This window comes from Equus przewalskii, chromosome 1, assembly GCF_037783145.1.
Source record: "Equus przewalskii isolate Varuska chromosome 1, EquPr2, whole genome shotgun sequence".
NCBI classification, from domain to species: domain Eukaryota; kingdom Metazoa; phylum Chordata; class Mammalia; order Perissodactyla; family Equidae; genus Equus; species Equus przewalskii.
The window spans coordinates 95,916,951-95,942,769 of NC_091831.1; the positions used below are offsets into that span (position 1 = coordinate 95,916,951).

The window sequence follows — 25,819 nt, forward strand, 5'->3', positions numbered from 1 at the left end:
TGTCTTTACGTGAGTATTTCAGTAATTGAAAAGCTGAGTTCACCAATGGTGCAAATTCTGAATTACCACTGGTGCTTAAATTTTTAGCAACCCTTGCTGCCTCTAGAACAGCTCTCAAGTGCCTTAACATGCATGTAAGTCTGTGCTGACTTGGTTTCGTCCACAGCTCTAGCCTCATTGCACACCTCCTCCTTGCATCCTAGTTTCTACTTCCAGCCCTTCTTTATCATTGGCAGTTTCCCAGATGTTCTTCCCTGGCTCTTTCTACTCCTCTGTTGATCCTCCAAATGTGAGAGCAACCCTAGATGTGTGCTATGCTCACAATCCATTCAATCCTGTGACTTAAAAATTATCTACTATAAATAACTCCCAAATGTATTCTCTAGCCCTATTCTTGCCCTGTAATCCAAACTATTGTATCCAACTTTCTTCATTTTTTTGGCCCCCTGGGTAATCTAAAAACATTGTGTTGTGCGCAGAATTATCCAGTGGAGAGTGGTAAAAGGGTTAATATGCAGCCGGAGTTCCGATGGATAAGCTATATGCCCAGCATGGGGCTAAACCTCGAGAAGGAAGGGGTACCTCTTATCTCACCAAAAGGCATTGACATCCTACCAAGTTGTAAACTCATGAAGCTGTGTCCTCTAATAAGGGGCATTGTTGTTTGAAACACACAAAGGCAAATTATCCTAGACTTTCTTCTACATTTTAAAGAAAGCTCCCTGAGAGCAGGGTTCTTGTTGGTCTTTTTTGCAATTGTATTCTCAGTGCTCCGAAGAGTGCCTGTTACACAGGAGGTGCTCAGTCCTATTTGGGAAATAAGTGGTAGAAAAAATATTCCTTCTTCCAAAATCTGTTGCTCTTCTTTAGGTAAATTCAACTAAGAGTGGAATTAACTAAATGTTAAAAATAGGGAGTCAGAAAAATGATTTAACATCCAAAAAGTCAAAAATCATTAATTGAGAATAATAATAGTAACTAAATTTATTGAACTCTTACTGTGTAATAGGTGCATTTAAGTTTAATGGACATATAAACCCTATGAGAAAGATACTAGTGTTATCTCCATCTTATGGATGGGGAAACAGAGGCACAGAGAGTCTATGCAACTTGAACATGATTATGTGGCTACAGTACTGTTAAGCAGAACAGGGATGTTACACTGAAAAAAGAAGTGGAAGAAAAGGAAGTTTCAGGACCAGAGTGGCCGACGGGGAGTGCTGTGGCTTAGGATAGGTCTGTAGATAAGTGTTGATTCATGTAGCTCCAGGATGGCATTCAAGGCCCTTTCAAAGAACAACTGCATAATTTATTATCTAACCTGGGGCATTTTTTATAACAGAATGGGTTAATGGGTGTAAATTGGGCCTCAACTGAGCCAACTGAGACCCATGGGAACGCTACTTCTTTCCTCCTGGTCCGTGTGCTACAGGCTCTGGCCACACTAAGCATCTTGTTCTACTTTTACTCATGTGTTTTCCATATTTCAGTTTGACTTTGCCCACCTGATGTCTTGGCAAGCACACAGGAAACACATTTTGGGTTGGATTGATTATCTACTGATAATTCTGACGTTGAAGTATCTTATTCAAGATGCATTATGATATTATGATATCATGGGAGTACTTTGTCAACATTTTTTAACAATTTCAAAGTCAAGTAAATAGTACTGACTAAACAAAATCACTGCAAACAATAGAAAAAATAATTGGGTAGCTGAGTTAAGGTCCTTGTTCTGATAGACTTTTTTTCCTGGGAGGAAGTTACCTAACTGTCTGGGAATCCTTGCCTTTGTTTTAAAAATGAATGAATCATCACTGTGGATCCTAAAGGTGTCCTTCTATTACTCACTTTCTAAAATATACCTGTCAAGCCCACCCTAAATGAATCTTAAGTTGTTGTGCACAGCCATTGCCTTCTCTGCAAACCAAGACCATGGGATGGGGTGCGTTTGCTAGAAAATTAAAATGAGATGCTTCCCATCTATGAAGAGATCAGAGGAAGTAGAAAATGAGGAGTGTTGAGATGTGTTGCTTTTCCATAAAGTTGTTACAATTCATGAAAATGATGATAAGAAAGAATATCATCCATTTGAAATGGCGATTTTCTTTTTTAAAAATAAAACTTTTTATTTTAGAGCAATTTCAGATTTGCAGAATTGTTGTGAAGATAGGACAGAGAGTTCTTATATACTCCATGCTCAGTTTCCATTCTTATTAACATCTCACGTTAGTAAGATACATTTGTCACAATTCGTAAACCAATATTAATGTGTTATTATTAATGTTTTTCTCTGGGTAAGGTCCCCCCTTCTCTGGCTACTCTTAAGACATCCTCTTCTTCTTTTCTTTTCTGCAGTTTAAATATGATACAGAGAGATGCAGTGTTTTGGTATTTATTCTCCTTAGTGTTCTCTGAGCTTCCTGGATCTGTGATTTGGCATCTGTCATTAATTTTGGAAAGTTCTCCACAGGTATTAGTTTATATATTTCTTCTGCTCCATTCTATCTTTCTTCTTCTGGTATTACAATTACATGTATATTACATTTTTCTAAATTATCCTACTGTTATTAAATAGTCTGTTCTTTTCTTCTTTAATTTGTTTTTTTTCTTTTTCCGTTACACTTTGGGAAGTTTTTATTGACCTATATTTGAATTCACTGACTTTTTGCTTTAACTGTGACCAGTTGACTGACGAGCCCATAGAAAGCAATATTTATTTATGTTACAGTGGTATTTTTTTTTATTTCTACCTTTTCTTTTTGATTTTCTCCTTTCTGCTTACTTTACTCATGTGTCCTCTCATGTGGTCTATTTTTTCTATTAAAGACCTTAACATATTAATCACAATTATTTTAAATTCCCTGTGTTATAATTTCAGCATATGTATTTTATTTGAGATGGGTATGGATGAATAACCTCTTCAGACCGTGTTTTTTCTTGCCTTTAAGTATACCTTGTAACTGTTTGTTGAAAGCTGGACATGATGTATTAAGTAATATGAACTGAGATAAACAGGTCTTTAGGGTGAACTTTTGTGTTAACTGGTCTAGGAGTTGATTTTTGTTTAATGTTTTGTGTAGCTGTAGCTTCTATGTTTTTTGAAGCAGTAGGCTTCAAATTTCTCTAGTGGTCTTATTTTAGTTTCCCCTTTTGCTGTGGCTTTCTTGAGTCTGTGTCCTCAGAAACAGTCTGTGTCTTGCAGTCATTTCAGCTGTAATCTGTAGCACTATTATGGGGCTGGATCCCCGCTGATGTCGTGATAAGGTGTGGGGAAAGGAGAGTGCTCTGTAAACTCCGCTTCAATTTCTGCTTCTCTGGTCTGTGACTTTCAGAAGTGCTTCTTCTTTTAGAGCATCCTCTTCCCCCTTGATGAGAAGTGAAGTCTAGAAACGACTAGAGCAAGAGGAATGCCTTCCCCTAGGGCTCTGAGACAAAGTTCTGTGAAAACCTTTCCCCTGAAGATAAGCTTTTGTCATAGCAAAGCCTCTGGGTATATCCCACGAGGATTACTCTTTCTCTCTGCCTTCCGGTGCCAGAAGGCGATCTTTCAAGACCCTCACCGTGTGTGAAGATTCCTGGAGATTCTTGGAGGTAAGTCCCATAAATGTGTGGGAACTCCCCTAAGGCAGCAACCCCAAGGGGTTCTCACTCAATTAGACCACATTCAACCTCCAATAATTTGTCAAAATGATCATTTAAGTGTTTCCATCACTTTATGCCTCCGGTGGTTTCTGCTCCATGCAAGCAACTCTTGGCTGTGACTCTTTGAATTCACCCCTCTTTCCAGATTTTAGGCTAGCAGTTTGCCCTAAAAACTCATTTCTCTGATGAGTCAAAGAAAGACATTGATTTTCAGTTTACCCAGAATTTTCTTGTAAGGATGAGAGTGATGACTTCAAAGTTCTTTACATGTTACAGGTGAAACTGGAAGTCTCCATATTTTCTCTTGAAAAGCTGAAGACCCACATCCTGCCACTCTCTTAGGGAGAGGTTAAAAATAATGATTTTCATTTTAAAGACTTGAGCCATCTGAGACAATATAGAAAAGTTCCTCACCTGGGCGGCGGAAGCCTTCCATGCCTGTAGCTAGAGAATCGTATTAATAACTTTCCTTAACTTGGTTTTCGTCTGGAGATAGCTCTTTTTAACCAGATACTTGAGAACAGGAGAAAGTAGGAGCCTTTATAGATGGGCTCTATTTAAGGATGTCACAATTATATTTGCATTTTATAATTGTTTCTCCAAAAAATATTGCGAGCTGAATCATAGCAGAGTTCTCTCTCCTCCCCACACTAATCTCTCTGTTGCATTGAGTCAGAGAATTTGAACTAACTTTATTTCCACCCTCCAAAGGCATCCTTGGATAGCTGCAACCACAGCTTGTTTCCTTAGCTAGAATATCAAATCACTGCATTCCCCCAAGATCCTGGGTTCCAGTACCGGGTAAAGTGTCATGAACAGAACTTTCAGGAAACAGAGAATGGTTCCGGGATACTGATTCCCCACAACTTCCACCTCTCTCCCTGCTCCAATTTAAAAAAATGATGGAACACTGTCCAGAATTTTAAAAATCCCAAAAGGACTCTAAATGTTCACTATTATAGCACACATATTTATACACAAAGAGATTTGGAGGTTTTCTGATTTCAATTAAGATTATTATCTTCTCTGAGTGATGGTTTCTCTTTTTCCCCCCAGACATCCCTTTGGCTGATCTATTTCAAAAGAGCATTAGCCAGGGACAAGGAAGCTTACTTGTATTGCGTCTACTTTCCCTCCAGGTCTCTTTATCTTAAATTCTGAAATCCCGTTTCCTATCCTGCTAAAGGTTAGCAGCGTGAAATCAAGGACATGAGTCATTGTTACTTTTCATGTGAAAGATAAGCTCTGTGGCTTTTATAGCAAAAAAATATGTAAGATTCTAGAAATAAAATGGAAGCCAGAGAGATCATTTGGGGCTGTGAAAAGTTCTTTAGTATCTAAATCAGAGGACCAAGGTCACAGTCCTATCATGCCTGTTATACCTGGGTTTCATTGGTCAAGTTACCAAACCCTTGAGCCTCAGTTTCCTTGTCTGTCAAATGGAGTGCTAGTACCTGTCCTGTCATCTCCCAAGCTATCCAGAGGTTCTAATTGCATGCATAAATATCAGGTTCTTGCGAGGCATCGTGCAAATAAATTTTTGTATTATGCTTCTCTTAGCAGTGTTTGAACATGGTAGCTCATTAAATCTTCTGAAACAGATCATGAATGCTTGCTGGCGTGTCGATATCTTCATGAACCTGTGACACTCAGTGGAATGTGAGCCATGAAATAGCCCTGATAAACTGTCCTCAGTACATAATGGTGAACGGTGAAAAACTCTTGTTTGAGAGAACTAATGATACATCCAAAACAGTGTGTTTAGCCTCTTGATGGAGAATATTCCCAAGGCAAAATGCTGTTTCGACTCACTGGTTCTTAAAGCAAGTTACACAAGTGGAAAGTATCAAAATTCATCATTTAAGAGATACATATCAGTCATAATTTATGATAAGGACCCAAGTAACTACGATTAATAAGTATGAAATTGAAATCTCGCTGATTAGTTCTTTAAAATATTATTCCTCCACATTATTTTTAGGAAGCTGTCTCTGTATCTTTGACCTATTGTTACTTATTGTGCCAAGCACACCTGTGAAAATCTAGTGTACTCAAATGACCCTGTTCTGACCCCAAATTTAAGCACTGTTAACTCAAGCCTACAGATATGGAGCATATTTAGAATGTGTGTGTGTTTCAAATACATGCATACTAAGTATGTACATGAGCATTTCAAAATCAGTCTGATTCTAAAGTTTCAGCTTCTTATTTATGTTATTCATAGTCTTTAGAGAGAGTTTTCTTTCTTGTTTTCCCCACTGGAAGGCCTCTCCTGACAGTTCAGCCTCTGGCATCTCAGTCCCACACATGCAGCCCTCACCTGGGGGATTTGAATTCCAGATTACTAGTTTCTCAGGATACTAGCAAAGATCTTTGACCAGTCAGTACCTCAATGCATCTTAGAATGAAAAGAGATCATTTCTGTCTGTCTGGGCTTTTGCCATTAAACTGACTTCTTTTCACTCTCCTTTCTCATTATATTACTGTCACAAAATATTGTCCGTCACTAAATGTTACAACTCGCACCACCGACACACACACACAGCCATAGTGGAAAACTGAGCTCCGAATGCTCCATGGATTTACTTGGAGTCACACATACCATTGCTGACGTGGGACTCAGATGCCCAGGCCTTCCAAAACCTCACGCGCTTTCTTCACATTAGACAATTTTGATCTCAAACTTCAAACAGTTATGTCAGGAGAGAAAACTGTGGGCTTGTCTTCTCTATCCAATGGATTGAAATATTGAGTGAGGCATAGAACGCATTTTATATTCTAACTGGAGAGTCTATCAGTACGATCCTTTTCTAGGATGACAGTTTAAAATTGGCCTTCCTCTTCATTCTCCTGAGTTGTTTACTGAGACTGAGTGGGAAGATTTAAGCAAGGTTGTTACTATGGCTTCTGAAAGCCTTCTTCCTTTAACTGAGGCATAATCTTCAAAAATATAACATTAACATCTTAAAGTGTGACGAGTTTTGACTATTGAATATACCTGTGTAACTGCTACCCAGAACGTGATCCAGGACATTTCCACCATCACAGAAAGTTTTCTCTTGACCTTTTCCAGTCAATCTGCTTCCCAAAACCAAAGAGGCAATTGCCTTCCTACAGTATATATTTTTAGTGTCTGATTTCTTTTGTATATGCATAGTGCCATATGTCTGAGATTTATCCCTATTGTTGTGTGTATCAGTAGTTGATTCATTCTTGTTGCTGAGGAATAGTCCATTGTATGAATATGCCACAATGTATTTATCCATATAACTCTTTTTGTGTGTGACTTTTATATACAGTATTACTATTAACTATAGAGTTATATACATATACTTCTTAATGGCTGTTTTCAACTTGAAGCTATTTTGAACAAAGATGCTTTAAACTCTCTTATGTAAGTCTGTGTGGATACATCTTTTCATTTGTCTTGGGTACCCACCTAAAATTAGAATTGTTGGAGTATAGGCTATATGTATTCTTAACTAAAAAAAAAAAATTGCCAAGGAATTTTCAATGTGGTTTCTATAGGCAATGTATGAGAGTTCTGGTTACTTCATTTCCTCCACAACATTTGGGATTATCAATTAGCCACTCCAGAAAATATTAAATAGTTTTTTATGGTAGTTTTAATTAGCATTTCCCTGATGACTAATTGAGTGTCTTATCATAAACTTGTCCATTCATACATTTTCTTTGTGATTGATCTTTTTAAGTCTTTTACTCATTTTAAAAACTAGATTGATGATCTTTTTTGTTATTGATTTGTAGGAACTGTTTATATATTGAATATAATTTCCTTGTCCAATATTATATATTGTAAGCCTTTTCTTCTTGTCTGAGGTTTACCAATTTATTTTCTTAATGGTATCTTTTCATGAGCATACACTTTTAATTTTGCTCAAGTCCAATCAACCATATTTTTCTTTTATGATTAGTGATTTTTGTGTTCTGTTTAAGAAAGTTTTGCCCAAACCAAATTTGTGAAGATATTCCAATATATTTTCTTCTAGAAGCTTTAGGTTTGTAACTTTTCTATTTAGGTCCCTGTACCATCTCAAATTAATTTGTGTATGTGGAGTGAGTTTGCGGTCAAGAATTATATATTGTTCATTTGGACATCTATTTGTTCAGGCACCATATGTTGAAAATAATACTTTCACCCCATTTATTTGAGTTGGCACTGCATACCTCCTCTTAAGCATTAGGAAATGATATTTTTGGTAGTCCATGAATTTTCAGAGGCATGCAGATAATTCATGCATACTCCAAATATTCTGGATCCTATCACCGTGCCTTTTCATCTGCAGTTTCTTCTGCCACAACATCATTTTTCTTCTATTTCCTTAGTATGACCCAAAACACAACTTGATAGTCTCAGAAACCTTCCTTGATTTTTCCCATACGATATGGCCAAATGCCTCTTTTGGGTTGTCATATAAAACCATGCATTTCTCTTTCAAAACACTTGTCTTGCTGCATGCTAATTTTCTCTTTATTCAATTGTCTCCGCAATAAGACAATGATTTACCTGAGGACAGGCTTGTCTTTTTATCTGTGTATCCTTATTACTTAGCTCTATGACAGGAAAAAAAATGTAGCCATTCAATTCATGATTTTAATCAAATTTTTCCTGGATATCCCACAGAAGCAGTGGAATATCATAGGCTTGCAGTGAGATAATTTTGATTTCAAATCTCACTTCTACCATTCACTAGCTATTTGAATTAGGGCAAGTTATTTAATTATAAAATCTCAGTTTGTTAGTCTCTTACATACAGATATTTAGAAGTACTTTCAGGATATTTACAGTAATTAAAAGAAATAATGTCTAGTATATAGTAGCTACTAAATAAACAGGAGCTAGCGTATTTTTCTTTTAGTGTTGAAAGGGTAAATGAAGGACTCTTGTCTGAGCTCTGCTAATTAATACCTACTCTAACATCCAGGTGCTTTTGACTTAATAGTTCGGTAGAAAATGTTATGCTATCTTCTGTCCATAAACACAAAGTCACAATAGAGATGTGGTATCTGAGATGTCATCTCAAAATGAAACCTTCTTTATAAATCTGTCCTACGGCTGTGAAATCACACCAAAAGTACTGAAACCAAGCAGGAATCAAATCTTGGATTAATGATATTACATCATTATGGAATTTAACCAAGGAAAAATATATGCCAAATTGCAAAGCTATAATTCTATACAGATGTCCTGGGGACATCATTCATAGAACAGGAAAACACATCCCTGGAGCCCCCGAGATTTGGTTACACCCCTAATTCACATGGCTGCCAGGAGAGCCATGGGGCAGGTATGCCAGAAGGTCGTATGCCTAGGTCCACTCCCCAGAACCTCTCCCATCTACTACCCTCTCCCCAGGTTATTTGCTCCCACCTCTTCCACTTAGAGGCACTTGAGAAGCTTACAGAATTACACTATTTTCCCTCTGAAACGCTTTTAAGTAGCATTTTAAGCACACTGTTTTCCAACATCACTCCCACTTATGGCGCCCGTACAGCCCAGAGTGTACAAATCGCTTCCCTGCTTGTTGGCTTTCGTGTGTGCTGAATGCTTCTCTAAATTGACCTGATACCTATTAAACCTGAAGTGGACTTTTAAGAGCTGAAGAACATTTAATCAATGAGGCATTAGATTGAATAAATCATAGCTGAGATGAATTCCTTTAATGGATATAATCTTTAATGAGCATTGCACTTGATTTAATAATCTATTTATTAAATACACAAAAAAATTGGTAAATTGAACACTTGCCTCAGAGCAAGCAATTAAGGTTATTTTCATTCCATATTTAGTTTCCTGAGTTGAGACAATATTTGTTAGGTCTTAAGCGTATTGAATAAATCCTTGAATCCTTTATATTTTTTCAATAAAACTCTAAATATTAAATCTTAGCATTTAACCCTCCAGCTCCTTGTTGAATTACAGAGAGCGCTAACAAGCGTGAAGGAAGATTTACTAATTCCACAATAACTAGTACTGAATCTCTAGTGAGTTTATAAAATCTGCATAATATTTAATAAATCTGGGTTAAGATTGGTTAAATCTCTTTAACCTCTATTAAATCCAGTGAGGAATGTGTTAGAGGCCCTGTCGTACTGAAGCAAACTTTAAAAGAATATCATATTTTTTTCCCCAAATCTCATTAAACTGACATATGTGGTTTTTGGATCTCCTTTGTTTCCTTTTAAATTATTACTCATTGTTAGTTACATATTTATGTGTAAAAAAGTAGCTTTCTTGTTCCTAAATACCTTCTCCCTATGGGCGGATGTAGTTTCTGCAGGCCTTGCACAAGCCCTGGGAAATTGTGGTGCATTCTCCCAGTTGGTCCTTAGACAAACCTGACCATTCTCAATTTGAGTTTCTGCCCTTTGTTTCCAAATCTTTCATGAAAATGAACAATTCCTTCTATCCTGATGTATAAATCTCTTATTCCAGCACATCAAGATAAAGGTCGCAGACTACATTAATAATGATCCCCGACCTGTGTTGCTAATAACATCTTACATTGTTAACCCTGAAACTATTTTAAAAATCTAATTTGCTCTTCTCTATGGATGCCAGGCCAGATACTCATCATATATAACTCAATGGGATCATTCATCTCCACTCATCTCTAGGAGAAGCCAGCCTGAGGTGGCCGTTTATTTTCCCGTATTGCATTTTGCCTGAAAAATGAAACTAGGCTCCCCATTCTAATCAATCAATGCGTATTTATTAAGCTCCTACTAAGTGTTCAAATGTTTTCTTGTGCAAAAAAGCCCGTTTTCAAAGCACTGCAGTCTGATTATGAAGATCTGTTCAGCTCAACAAATATTCTGGAGTGCCTGTCGAGCACAGCATATTACCAGGTAAGTGACACGGAGATAGAGATGTGACTGCTTCCCTCTGAAACACTGTCAGCTACTTATGTGAGGCAGAGAGGTGAAAAGAGACAGGTTACAAAAATGGTAAGGATTTTATTTTCATAAAAATGTAAAAACCATGGCATTGAGTAATGAGGAACAGAGGGGAAAATGTACTGAGGTCAGATGTCATCTTATTTATCTATTTTCCAGCCTTATTGAGGTATAACTGACAAATAAAATTGTAATATATTTAAAGTGTGCAAAGTGATGATTTGATAGACATAAACATTGTAAAAGGATTCCCTCCATGGAATTAACATATCTATCACCTCACATAGGTGCTTTTTTTTTTTTTCGTGAGAACATTTAGGTTTTATTCTCTTAAAAGATTTCAGATATCAATACGGTGTTATCGACTATGGCCTCCATGCTATACATCAGATCCTCAGAACTTATTCTTCTTATAACTGAAAGTTTGCACTCTTCTACTAATCTCTCCCAATTTCCTCCAATCCCCACTTTTCTACTGTCTGTTTCTATGAGTTTGACATTTTTTATGTTTTAGATTCCACGTGTAAGTGATACCATGGGGTATTTGTCTGTTTCTGTCTGGCTTATTTCAATTAGCATAATGCTCTCTAGATTCATCCATGTTGTCTCAAATTTCGGATTTCCTTCTTTCTTAAGACTGTCTAATATTCCACTGTATATATACCACATATTTTTTTATCCATTCATCCACTGACAGACACTAAGTTTATTCCCATAACTTGGCTATTATGAATAATGCTGCTATACACATAGGAGTACAAATATCTCTTTGAGATGATTTTATTTCCTTTGGATATATAACCAGAATTAGGATTGCTGGATCAAGTGAGAGTTCTATTTTTAATTTCTTAGGGAACCACCATGCTGTTTTCCACAGTGGCTGTTCCAGTTTACACCTCATCAACAGCGTACAATGGTTCCCTTTTCTCCACGTCTTTGTCAGCATTTGTTGTCTCTTGTCTTTTTGACAATGGACATCCTAACAGATGTGAGGTGATATCTCTTGTGGTTTTGGTTTGTATTTCCCTGATGATTAGAAAGGCTAAACATCTTTTCAAGCATTTGTTGACCATTTGTATGTCTTCTCTGGAAAACGGTCTATTTAGGTCCTTTGCCAATTTTTAATTATTTCTTTTTTTGCTATTGAGTTGTGTGACTTTCTTGTGTATTTTGGATATTAACTCCTTACTGAAGATGTGGTTTGCAATTACTTTCTCCCATTCTGTAGGTTATCTTTTCATCTTGTTGATGGTTTCATTCACTCTGCAGCAGCTTTTTAGTTTGATGTCATCCTGCTTGTTTATTTTTGCTTTTGCTGCTTTTGGTGTCATATGCAAAAATTCATTGCCAAGAGCTATGTCAAGGAGCTTCCCTCCTATGTTTTTTTCTAGGAGTTTTATGGTTTCAGGTCTTATGTTCAGGTCCTTAATTCATTTTGTGTTGATTTTGGTGAATGATGTTTCATTCTTTGCATGCGGTTGTCCAGTTTTCCCAAGATCATTTACTGAACAGACTATCTTTTCCCCATTGTACATTTTTGGCTCCTTTGTCCTTGTTAATTGACCACATACGTGTGGGTTTATTTCTGAGCTCTCTTCTGTTCCATTGATCAATGTCTCTGCTTTTACGCCAATACCATACTGTTTTGACTATTATAGCATTGTAAGATAGCTTGAAATCAGGATGTGTGAGGCCTCCAGCCTTGTTTTTTTCTTTTCCCTTTTCCTTTTTTTTTTTTTTTTTTGAGGCAGATTAGCCCTGTGCTAACTGCTGCCAATCCTCCTCTTTTTGCTGAGGAAGACTGGTCCTGAGCTAACATCCATGCCCATCTTCCTCTACTTTTTATATGTGGGACACCTACCACAGCATGGCTTGCCAAGTGCTGCCATATCTGCACCCAGGATCTGATCCGGCTAACCCCGGGCCGCTGAAGCAGAACATGAGCAGTTAACCACTGCGCCACCGGGCCAGGCCCTCTTTTCCCTTTTCAATATTGCTTTGGCTATGTTGGGTTTTTTGTGGTTCCATACAAATTTTAGGATTGTTGTTCTATTTCTGTGAGAAATGACATTGGAATTTTTATAGGGATTGCATTGAATCTGTCCACTGCCTTGTGTAGTATGGATATTTTAACAGTGTTATTAATTCCTCCAAATAAAAAAATGAACACAAAATATCTTCCCATTATTTGTATCCTCTTCAATTTCTTTTGGCAATTTCTTATAGTTTGAAGAGTATAGATCTTTCACATTCTTGGTTAAATTTATTCCTAACTTTCTAATTCCTTTTGATGCTATTATATATGGGATAGATCTCTTAATTTCTCTTTCTGATAGTTCATTGTTTCTGTATTGAAATGCAACTGATTTTTGCATATTTATTTTGTATCCTGCAACTTAACTGGATTTGCTTATTAGTTGTACCAGTTTTTTGGTGGAGTCTTTGGGATTTTCTATAAATAGTATCGTGTCATCTGCAAATGGAGACAAATTTATTTCTTCCTTTAGGATTTGGATACCTCTTCTTTCTTTTTCTTGCCTAATTGCTCTTCTAGTACTATGTTGAATAAAAATGGTGAGATTGGGCATCCTTTTCTTGTTCCTGATCTTAGAAGAAAAGCATTCAGCTCTTCACTGATGCATATGATGTTACCTGTGGACTTATACATAGCCTTTATTATGTTGAGGTATATCCCCTCCATACCCAGTTTGTTGAGAGATTTTATCATGAAAGGATGTTAAATTTTGTCAAATGCTTTTACTGAATCAATTAAGATGATCATGGGGCCAGCCTGGTGACGTGGTGGTTAAGTTCACATACTCTACTTTGGTGGCCCAGGGTGTGCAGGTTTGGGTCCTTGGCATGGACCTAGCACCACTTGTCAAGCCACACTATGGTAGCATCCCATATAAAATAGAGGAAGATTGGCACAGATGCTGGCTCAGGGCCAATCTTCCTCACACACACACACACACACAAAAAGACGATCATATGACTTTTATCCTTCATTTTGTTAACATGGTGTATCACATTTATTGATTCATGGATGTTGAACCATCCTTGCATCCCCAGAGTAAATCCCACTTGATCATGGTGTATGACCCCTTTAATATATTGTTAAGTTTTGTTTGCTAATATTTTGTTGAGGATTTTTGTGTCTCTGTTCATCAGGGATATTGGCCTCTAATTTTTGTTTCTTGTAGTGTCTTTCTCTGGCTTTGGTATCAGAGTAATGCTGGCTGAGGCCAGATTTTATATGACATTGAATGCCATGACAAAGAGAAGTGAGACCCAGTGTGGTGTGCATAAAGGGAAATTGATGGCAACAGCGTAGAAGAAAAAGGGACAGGAAAGAATAAAAGATGACTGTAGTGTGATTTGTGTATGAGTGATACTGAAGATAATGGTGTCATTAAGATGTGTATGGCACTGAGGGAGGAGATAGCTCGAAGAAGGATGATCAATATTTTAATAAACTAAGTTGGAGATATCAGCAGTCACATGCCTAGACAGCACAACCAAATCTATGAGGTTGCCAAAGGAGAAAGCAAAGAAAGACAACGATGGACAAGATGTGTGTTGGAATTTTTCCTTTAGCTCTTCATAAAAATAAACGTTAAATGATTAAAGGCAGCATTTGGGTTATGATACGTAGCCTGAATCTAGGTGGAAACAGCTGGCGGGAGCCAACCAAGCAGTGGAAGGATGGTACCATTGATCGCGAAAGGCAGTTTAGAAGGTTCAGTTTTGGTGGGTAGGTGATGTATTTTGTTTTAAGTGTCTGGTAACAGTAAGGCATTTTTTTCTGAAATGTGTCCAGTACACGATTGGAGACAGGGAACAGGAGCTCAGTGATTAATGAGGATTTACCTTGATTGAAGATGGGGCTAGAAATGTAAATTTAGGAGTCATTAGCATAGAAGTGACTTTTAAAGCTGTGAGAATGGATGAGCTCTCCTGGGGTGAGTGTTAAAGGAATAAAAGTCAGAGAGAAGACTGTGGCTTCTAGAAGGCCCTCTGCCAAGGGGAGGGGCAGGAAGGAAGAGAATCAGTGGTGGAAACAGAAAGAAAGAGGAGATGCAGGGTTGAAAGTGAGAGAAAGCCAGTGAAAGATGCAGGCAAGGTCAAGCGGGAGCATCAGCTGTGTCCTTGCAGCTGAGCAATGAAAGAGGGTAGATGTGGAGAGGGTTTCACTGATCGAGTCATAAATAAACAGAGCCATTGGGGAGCTTTAGGAGAGCGATAGAGATTTGTCATGAAAGACTTACTCTTTGGTGTATAAATATGTTATTCCATTTTGTTTCTGCTTATATTTTATATACACTTCAGTGGGAATACAGTGTCATATAGAGAAAGGAAGTCAGGTTCAGACCCAGGGCTGCCACGTGCTGCCTATGAAATCTTGTGGGAAGTAACTTAACGTCTTTGAGCCTGTTTTATCATCAGTAGGATAAGGATATTAATGCCCGCTTATATAGCTGGTTTGAGAGTCAAATAGAATAATTCACAAAAAGTACTAAATCATGCCTGACATATGTACAAACTGATTTATACATAGCTACTTGGATACAAATTTACGTGCAGATATAGAGCAACAAAATAAGGACTACTTTAACCAAGGCTGCTTGAAATAAGTGAGTTTTTGAAGTAATTAGGGGAAGAGGTATTATCAAGAATGACTTTCAAGAAGAAAGTGGGCCAGAAATCTTATACTTTCTTTAAAAAACTCTAACTTAAAATTCACAGACAGTTTAATTTGAAAGCTTAAGGAAATGCTAAGATAAGAGTTCTAGAGTGTGTTTTATTATAAAGTTCTTATATTCTTATATTTTTATAGTAGTAAAAAATTGCAAACAATGGAGATAGTACATCAATGGAGGATTAAACAAATTCTAATTTATCCATAAAGTGGACCACTACGCCATGGAAAGCTTAAAAAGATCAGTTTGCAAAACTATGTACAGCATGATTCTGTTTAGGAAATGGTTTGATAGGTAAATACTTCTACGTTTTTTTTTCTCCCTTCTTTCTTTTCTTCCTCCCCACCTCTCTCTCTCCCTCCATCCCTCCCTTCCTTCCTCCTACCTTCCAAGAAGAAAATGCTTCACATTTATAATCAAATAAACAAAAAGAGATATTTCAGTTTTGATTGAAGAAATATTTCGTAGAACTTATCCCACACTAAGGAAGAAAATACTCAAAATAGAGGTGATGCCTCAGCCCAAGATGGTTGCTGCACAAAGCAGAAGGCATGCCCCAGAAGAAATGCAGAGGTGAAGGCTTCCTCCGAGTCCATTTCTGGTTGGGGAAACGTGGCAGCGTGCATTTCCCAAGGATTTCGGCACCAATATCTTCCCTCCACATACTCTTCTTACGGTGTGACCTTAACATTCTTCCAGCGAGAGATGGGGTTTATGTTGCTTCCTCTTGACTCTCAGAGGAGCTGTGACTATGGTGGAAGTGACACTGTATGACTTCTGAAACTGAATTACAAAGATGATACAGTTTCTGCCTGGTCTTCAAACACTCAGCCTTGGACCCCAGCCATCATGCTGTGATAAGAGACCACACAGAAAGGCCACATGAGATCCCAGCCGACAGCCGGTAACAACTGCTGGACATGTAAGTGAATGAGCCTTCTCAAGACTTCAGCCCCCAGCCCCTGGGCCACCCAGCTGATACTGAGGTAAAGTTGAGCTGTCCCTGCTGATCCTGACTCAAATTGCAGATTTGCGAGCAAAGTAAATGCCATTGTTGTTTTAAGTCACTAAATTTTAGGGCCATTCATTATGCAGCAATAGGAAAATGGAACAGAGAGTGAAGTGTGATTCTTTACCAATCAGTTGTGAAGACCTCTGGAAACAGGAAGCTATAACTTATTAGGAGATATTTTAAGAGTATCTTGTATGACAGAGGCACCTGTCTCCTCATCTTTTCTTCTGGATTTCACATTCAGTGAACAGGTACACTTATGTAATTAAGAAGAAAGAAACGTTCACTTGCTGACTACAACGTACTAGGTATTTTACTCAACACTCTGTGTACATTATCTTATTCAATTTTCATAGCAGATTTATGGAGTAAGTAGTATTATCCTTCAATTTACAGTTGAAGAAAAAGGGGCTCAAATGGTTTAAGCAACTTGCCCGAGAACAAACAGCCAGTAAGTGCCACGGCCACAGGTAAAACCCAGGTCTTCTGATTGCTTAGACTGTGTTTTCCCTCCTATGCTAAACCGCCTCCCATCAAGATCTGTGATATATATTCGGCCTCCATGTCCGCTCTGCTGACTTCGCATTTTCCTATATTCTATTAGTCAATAAATCTTCTTTATGTAGTCTTATACTACAAGCACCTTCAAGGTGAGGGGGCAAGAGATTGTCTAAGCAATAGAGCAGAGGTTCCCAGGAGGACTGGTGGGGATGTGTCATAGAGGGCGATGCAGGCCTGCGGAAACAAGAGACTGAAGACGACTTAAGAATATTCCAGGAAGGGGTGCAGCTGATGGAAAGTCAAAGAGCCAGGACAGATCATGACAAGGGGCTCCATAGATTGGACAGTGTGATTGGTTTGGAGGTGTAGTGAGATGTGAGGTCTAAGGAGTAGGCAGCACCGGCCTTTTTGTATATTGTTCTGGCAAAATTATGTGTGTATGTATGTATGCATGCATTTAAGTACATATGTATGCATATATCTATCATCTCTCTCTCTCTCTCTCTCTTTCTATCCATCCCCATATGTACATAGAGTAGCACAGACTGAAGTTGACCATTAAGACCTCAACTGTGGCAGTTTCCAAGTTTCCACAGAGGAAGGGCTTAAGGACAGTAATCTGGCAGCAAACGGGGTGAGGGGTTGTGCTTGAAGCCCTGTCTGCATACTAAGCAAAATGTGTTTTATTCAAAGTGTATGTTCATTGGATCACTTGGCAGGCCGAAGGGCATTATGGGGGGAGGCAAGTAGGCTTTGAAGCACCCCCAAGGCTTCTTTTGGCATGACCACTGGCCTCCTCACCAGACTTATTCACTAACCATAATTCCTTGCTTTACACCAGTTACATATGTTTCTATGTAGGAAAAGAACAAGCTTGAGAGGAAAGCTAACCAGTTCAATTATGGCTGTTGAGGGTCATCAGGCAAACATATAACTATTCTGCAGTCTTTTGTTTTAAATAGTAAATTGGTGATTTTATTTACTTAGAAGTTTTCCATGTAGGGTAATGACTTCCTCCTTTTTTTCACCTATATAGTGGGGGTTGGAGCACGGAGCTATAGCAGGGGAAGCATAGCTTGAGGTGAATGGATGGACCAGAGGATAGAGAAAATGTCACTTTCACTTTCTTTTCAGAGTGGGTACTATAATTCAGAAGAGTGCCATAGAAAGGAAAATGAACTGGAATACTGAAGCTCAGCCTAAGAAAGGAATCATGACTTTTGCTCCATCTCTTTCAGTAAATTAAGGAAGTCCAAGTTCTTAGTCCCAGGTAACTCTTAGGAAAGTTTCTTGTCTTCCTTTCATTTCCGAAAACTGCTGTGAGGTTCTCACTGTTCTAATCCAACAGAACAGGCTTTCTGATCTTTCGTACATTGTTTTATCTCAGACAGCTTGATCCTGCAAACCTCCCTCCTCCACAGCTGGCAGCGTGCTTCTAGCACACCGTGCCTGTCCTCCTCAGCCATGGAGAGAGGGAGGAGGTAGGTTGTGAATTCCAACATATTGGCAATACTCATAGTATTTAGAGACATATACAGAGATACATAGGGAGGTTACCTGGGATAAGTTGTGATTAATTGCATTAATTTTTTCTTATCCTTGAATTAATCTATTGGTTTAGTCAAATCCAAGTGTATTTCGTTTGAAAAATGGAGCCAAGTTTTGGTTTATGTAGTGCATGCTCAGATGAAATTGTGAATCCTTGGGACGTCATATATTGCTACAGATTTAGTGAAACCTCAAGTGAGAACTGCTCAAGAACATAAATCCGCTGATGATTCTGATGTCTCAAATCCTTAGAAGTGAAAAGTTTCTGAATTCTTCCCACCTTCCTGCCTCTCCCAGACTGGAGAAGATGAGGTTCTCAGGAGAAGCTAAATGGCTCCTGTCGGACCCTCTCCCTCTGAAACTCTCCCTCAGACTCATTATGGAATTGATTTGGGAGAAGCAAGGTCTCTGCGTACCTTTGTGCAAGTACTTCCTTAACTAGGACTCTTGGCCAAGGAGGTTGGGGGACCAATCCAGCTTACGCTCCACTCACTGTACACCTTAGCCCAGGGTTGTGTCTCCTAGAGAAAAAGAGATTTTGATGGTATCAGGTGTGGGCTAATGACAGCCCTTGGAAAAACTGAGAGAATGACACCAACGTAAGAGGAATTACAGTATTCCTGTTCACACATGAGAAATGTACACTGAACTTGTGGTTGGCTCGCAAATGACTCTAAAGGCTAGATAGAGTTTGTCCTGTGGCTCTCAGGCTTTGATTGTATAGAATTTAAAGTTCCATACATTGTTTCTGAGGACTGTCAATTTTTATGTACTCATCTGGCTAACACTCCCTGAAAGAGCTTGAAGCAGGGGCGTTGGTGTTCAGTAAACACTCCCTCGGCTCTTTGATATTCCCAGTATCCCCTGCAGTTAGATAGGACCATGTGACAAATTCTGGCCAATGGTATGGAAGAGGAAATACTGTGTATGATTTTGGAAAAAGCAAAAAAGAATGAGCAAGAAGTGTGAAAACCAGGACAAGTTAATCACCCTAAAGACAGCACCGCTACGAGATGGTCGAGCCTCCACCCAGGGTGGCGGTGGAGGGTCTGTGTGGAGCCATGCCTCTGTGATTGACACGAGTCAGGGTGCACGAGGGAGAAGTGGGTTTTCGTTGTGATAAGACACTGAGACTGTGAGGTTGCTTTTTACATAATATAGCATAACCTGTTGATCCTGGGTAGTAAACACAATACTCCCAATGAATGAACTGATCTCCTGCCTTCTGGATTGTTTCCTGGGGAGTTCTACTGTGTACGTTAACTGTATGAACATCCCTCCATTGTCAAAGCTGGATACCCTCAAAGAAGGTAATGTTCCTCCTTCACTTTAAATTTTAGATATCAAGTCCTTTGATTTTATTTCTGCCAGGTCTCTCAAGCCTGCCCGCCTCTCTTCAATCCCACCACTGTCCTCAGGGCTCTGGTCCACATCGGTTTTCACCCTGGACCTCCAGCAGCCTCCCAACTGAGCTCCCCATCTATTGTCCCTTCCTACTCCAATTAATTCTACACAATGTTTCCAGGTTAACGCTCCCGATTTTATCATTTCTGTGCTCAGATTCTCCCACTGGTAACCAGTTGAAAATGCATTAAGGCTAATTATGCCTTTAATTACCAGCCTAGCCTTATTCCCCACCACTGCCCTTCATCCACAGTCAGAATGTTTAGCCAAATATGACAGTTAGCTCTTTCCTAAACATTCCTGTGGTAGATTGATTATTGACCCCAATTCTATCTCTAAATCTATGTCCCTTGCAATCTGACTTTGCCAATACGATGTTTGAAGAGCGCTCTTTGAACATCATATTGGCCATAACTGTGGGAGTGTTCGTCCATTTAGGATTTTTTTAAAAACATAGCTTGAAAGGTTAGAAGTTCTTCTACTATGTGTCACATATGTGGATGTGCAAGGATGATTGTGTATTTCTTTTGTTGAACAAACGTGGATTAAATGGAATAAACAGAGACACAGGCAGAGACGTCAACAGTGGTTTTTGAGGATTGAATGAAGTCTCTTTTTTAAATTCTGCTCAACTCATACCTCGTCAAGTATAACTTGCAAAAATTTGCTTTGGAATAATTCAGAGGAATCTAAACAAATGCATCAAGCAGCATCATGTTCTAGAAGTGTCTACAGAAAGCAAAGGTGTTATTGTGAGTGTGATTCCAATCACAACAGAGTCTTAAAAACACGAGATCCTGGGGTTTTCTCTTTATTTCTTCTCTAGAGCATCCAGAACACAATTTCTCAGCATATAACCCCTTGATAAATTTTGTAACTCCCAGGCTGCAAGCCTGTCTTCAGATTTGGGCACCAAGCTGTGACTTTGTCTTTGCAATCATTCCTGGTAATGGCAGAGCTGCAGCAGTGGCTCCACCAAGGTCGTTCTTACTGATGCTCCCAACCTGGAAGCCAGTCTCTGGTTGGGTCCGTTGGAAACCCTGCTGAGCTGAGGCAGAGCAGGGTCAGGAGTTAGTGAAGGGCTGGAATAACCTTGTGATTTAGAAGAAAATGTCACATTCACTGGATTGTTCGGAGCCAAAATTGTACTTAAAAGGTCTGTGTCCCTCACCATTAGCTCTCAAGTCAAAAAATGGGGGCTGTAAACAAGCTTCTGGAAATTAATTTTTCTAATTTTGATCATTGTACTGTGACTACTTAAGAGAGCTTCTTCTTCTAGGAAAATGTACACCAAAGTATTTTTAGTAGATGGGCAAAATGTCTTTAACTTAGTCTCAAATTGTTTAGATGCAACAATATATGAATGTATACTTGTGGACAGGGTGAACCGAAAGTCTTAATGCAGATTTAAGTTCTAATAACTTTAAGTATAAATGCTACAGATTTATAAAAACATCACTCGAACAGTTAACTGTTTAAATTTCTTTTACACTTACTAGTGTTGTGAATTTTTAATAATGTTTTTAATGACAAGTTTCATTTCAGTCAACATTTACCAAATTTAGTCAGAAAAACTGAAGAGTACATAAATAGATTTGATACATTTTTAATGAATTGTTGAAAATTAACTGTTTTCCTTAAAGATTGGCACCTGAGCTAACATCTGTTGACAATCTTCTAATTTTTTTCTTTTTCTTCTCCCAAAAGCCCCCCAGTACATAGTTGTATATTCTAGTTGTAGGTCCTTCTGGCTGTGGCATGTGGGACACCACCTCAGCATGGCCTGATGAGTGGTGCTATGTCCGTGCCCAGGATGCGAACTGGCAAAACCCTGGGCTGCTGAAGCTGAGCGTGCGAACTTAACTACTCCACCATGGGGCTGGCCCCCAAAATGAACATTTTTATTAACTAAAAATATCAGTAAAATTAAAAGTCAAACAAGAGAAAAATGAGGTGACAACAATACTAAAGATTGCTGAAGAAAAAGTATTTCACTAACGGCTTCTTCATTTAGCACAGAGACTATTTCCACTTTTGCATATTACCATTTATTCCTGATCTGCATAATTACATTTTATAGAATTATAAAACACAGCATATTATTTTATATAATGCTTTTTAATTAATACTACGTATAAACTGTTTTGGTTTCCTATATTGTCTTAATCATTATATTTTTAAGTATCTACTCAACTATCCTATTCAATGGTGTAATATCTACTAGCTATTCTCTTCTAGCTGGACACTTAGATAGCTTTTAATAGCTTTTAAATAATTAACAATGAATATTCTATAAATGCTGTATTTGTTTATTTCTTTGTTTTCACATGTGCTGAATTATTTTTTTAGGATAAATTCCCAGGAATGCTATTCCAAAGTCAAAGTGTATAAATAACTTCATGGGTCTAAAGAGGTATGCTGATTTGTATGTTCACTAGCAGATTTTTCATTAAACATCGCATAACTTGGGAAAACATGCTAATTAAGCCTTGGCTTTTGTGATGTATTTGTTATGCTAGCACAAGTGATAAGTAAATTTAGATGTCTGAGGTGAAAAAGAGTTGGATTAAAAGAAGGCAGGGAAAAAGACAATATGTGAACAGGAATTGTGTTATGATGACTAGAGTTTTCTGTTGCTAGTACGAGAAAACTATTTATAAACTGAGGCTAGAATGACACTCACAAACAGGTAAAGACAAAATGTAAATAGGAAAAAAAATAGTTTCAATTACCATTAATTTTCATTTTAGTAAGGATAGTGTCAATCTTAGATGCAGAATGACAGCTGGAAGCCAAAGATGGCTCCATCTTCAACAGGAAATCTGGATTACGATTTGAAAAGAAATGGGACAATGTCACCCGGACTGGCCCATGACAGCTGAGTGCCTAGGGCCCCAGGGACATCTCATGTTTTTCCTGGAAGCACAAGCTCATTAGGGCCTAAAGTATCTTTTCCCATCCTTACACCACTACCATCGGTCTCGATGAAAGGATCTCCCAGCCCTTGGGGATGCCTAGGCACGTAAAATATATTCTGCAAGTGACGAATAGGTGACTGAGGGGAAACCTGGAAGCACCAGACCACTCTTATCATGGTTAATCTTCCCAGCCAGTTAATCATGTAGTCCTTCCAGTTACCGAGGTCTTTTTTAATTTAGAGTGAGAGGGTTGGGGTAATTAGCCCCACCAGGGTCATTGATCTTAAAGGGGATATGCTCACTCAAGTACTTTCATTCATCTTATACCGCATTCCCAAACTCCAAATCTCCTCTCTTATCTTTAGCTCAAAATAGGATTGAGTTAAGGTTCATTTTAAGCAGGTTTTACAGAAATGGCTTTCACACTGAATTAAACTTGGAAGGAAAGTACTTTTATGAAGGATAAATCTATATGTCTGGGATTTTCCTACGTGCTACAGTTACAAATACACGCACACACACACATATATGCAGTTTAAAAAAATAATATCATCTCAGTTAGGCATCTGTTGTTTTCCGTTCTAAGTTCAATAAAAGGATATTGTTTGTACATCACACAATCCAGTTATCAATGGTGAGTCCAATCAGAATTAAGCCAAAAGAATTTCCCCACTCAAAAGAAGAGAATGAGAGAATTGTTGCAATTTAATTGTGCTTATTTCTTTCTGAAAGTTTTGGCTCCATTAATGTGTTCCCTCCATTTGTTCTTGCCCCTCTAGGCTCTGCTAACTTTCAGCTTTGGACTTCTTCAAATCTTGGATCAATAACCAGGCAAATGATTACATCACAAATACTTTCCGGGATGTCTTTCAGTGATTTTTTGGATAATATCCTGGGAAGGTACATGAAAAGCATTTAGCTTACTAGAGTGATTACGTTTTCAAAAGGAATATGGTAGATGTTATCAGAGATGGGGATTAAATCCATTCTCAATTGGTTTTAAAACTCCAACTGTGTGATCATTAAAGATGACTTATGTTTACTCTTTTTGAACCTCTTACCAAACTCTTGCCTATCTTGTCAACGTTTGTCGTGAACAGGGAGGTGGGGTTTGGAAAAAGAGTGGAAACAACAATGCCTGTTTAAGCACAGCAGATTCCTCTCTCATTTCTCATAGCCTTAACGTTTACCCCCAGAGATCCTTGTGGTCTTTAAATATATTTTGTTTGTCCGATTTTTAAAGTTCCCTTTACTAAGTCAATTTTCTTTCTAAGTTTGTTTTCTATGCACAATGCACACCTATAACTCATCTTCAATTCTTCTGTACTTTGTGCTTCATCTGTCAATTGTGATTGAAACTATAAACTCTAGGCTGTGGACAAGATCAGTGGAGATATTGAATTTGGGCTTCCTGGCTTGGAGTTTAGCTTATCTTCCTACAGCTTAAGCCCCCTCAGGAACCCATGAAATAATGAAAGAGTTATTCCAGTAGGTTGCTCTCAATATTGCTATGAACAAAACAAGGTCTAAGAGCATGCTTATGGGTTGAATGCTGGAGATGGAGAATGGGAGTCCACATTTACAACTTGAATATGTGACTGACATAGATATTCTAGGGTGAGAAAGAAGACTGCCTTTATCTTGCTCATATGATATTAAAGCTTGCGTCCTATTCAGCCACTTCCCCTTTCACTTGAAATAAACAGAGAGAGATAAAAGACAGAGTCCAACTCCAACAGAGTTCATGAACTGATTCTGTTTTACTTTAAGACATAAAATCAATACAGATGTGAAAAACAAGGCGGAACCCATAATTTACCTTTTACAAGACCAGTTAAGAATTTATAATGTACTAGCTCTGGAGTCACATCTTTTTAAAAGATTGTTCCTTGAGCTGTTGGCAGTTTCTATAGTAAACATATATGTTCACCTATTTCTTGAGATGCTCGAGGCTAAAGCAGCAAAAAAGTTTATGTTGACTGGTGGGGCTAACTCAGAGGTTATGATGCACAATTTCTCTGCAGCCCATCTACAAATCACAATATACATTTCTGTGTAGCTCATTTTATAAAAATGCATAGAGTTATTGAATAACTTCTGAAACACCTTTTTTAACTATGCCTATAAAGGATAATACTCTCAAGAAGTATCTAACATGACTTTCTGAAGGGCTGCTCCTTTGTCTGCAGGCCAAGTGGAAATCAGTAACAGAAAGAGAGAAGAAAGGATGCAATGGGAGTGATGACTGCAAACTAGTGAAAGACTGCCTCTACAAAAAGAAGCATGAGGGAGGAAACAATAATGACGACACAGATTGTGTTCGTGCAAACAAAGAAATAAAGAGGATTCAACTAAGCATGGAATGATAGAATGGGATGGTGATAGAATGAGGTGGGTAATCAATCTACTTTGGGGGAAAAATCAATAAATTACAAGGTATATTAATCTGGTTGAAACAATGAACTCTTTGAAATCAACTTTTTGCAATTTAAGAAATATAGTAGACTAATTAGAGGATAATTTTGAGCTTTTGTCTTTTAGGAAAGAATCCTTCTTGTAAGAGGCAGTAAAGAATAACTGATTCTTAAAATATATGAACATGAGTTAGGGGATCTGACCAAATGATGTGCCGTTGGAGATTTTAAAGCAATTAGACTAATATAATTATGGGAAATTGGAAAAATACCAGAAGAAATAGTAAAAAAAGAAGTTGTCTTATCTTCCGAGGAGGGAATGAATAATCCTGAAAATTAAGTGTTTGACAGTAACTATCATTAAGAAAACAGAACAAAGAAACTTCTCATGGGCACTGTCAGGCTTTCCTTTTTAGAAGATCAACCTACCTTTTAGAGAAGAATGTAATATTATTGGTTTATGAAAGGCTTTGTTCATATAAAATTAGCAAAATAATTGCTAGGGTCTTCAGAATTTTATTTTCTTTCTAATGACCATGGATGAAATTAATTTATTCTTCCAACAAGTAGTTATTGAATTTCAACACCATGTTAAACACTATGTGAAGTGTTGCAGGGTTTATAAAAAGGATAAAAACATGGTCATCTTTCAAGGAGCTTAAAGTCTTGAGTGTGTATGTGTCTATATACTTCTGTATCATCTATCTTCTTGATGTATACGTAATTTTGTTTATAAACTAATTTTTTTATTCATATCAA

At 38.0% G+C, this 25,819-nt stretch overlaps 1 long non-coding RNA gene across 1 annotated transcript in view; it reads left to right on the forward strand.

Moving 5' to 3' along the window:
• Nucleotides 1–25,037, forward strand: part of LOC139083192 (uncharacterized) — a 37,996-nt gene extending 12,959 nt beyond the window's left edge. The window contains exons 2-4 of the long non-coding RNA XR_011539737.1: nt 22,078–22,141; nt 23,426–23,546; nt 24,836–25,037. This is a non-coding gene — a long non-coding RNA (uncharacterized lncRNA). The remainder of the gene's footprint in view (nt 1–22,077; nt 22,142–23,425; nt 23,547–24,835) is intronic.
• The last annotated feature ends 782 nt before the right edge of the window (nt 25,038–25,819 follow it).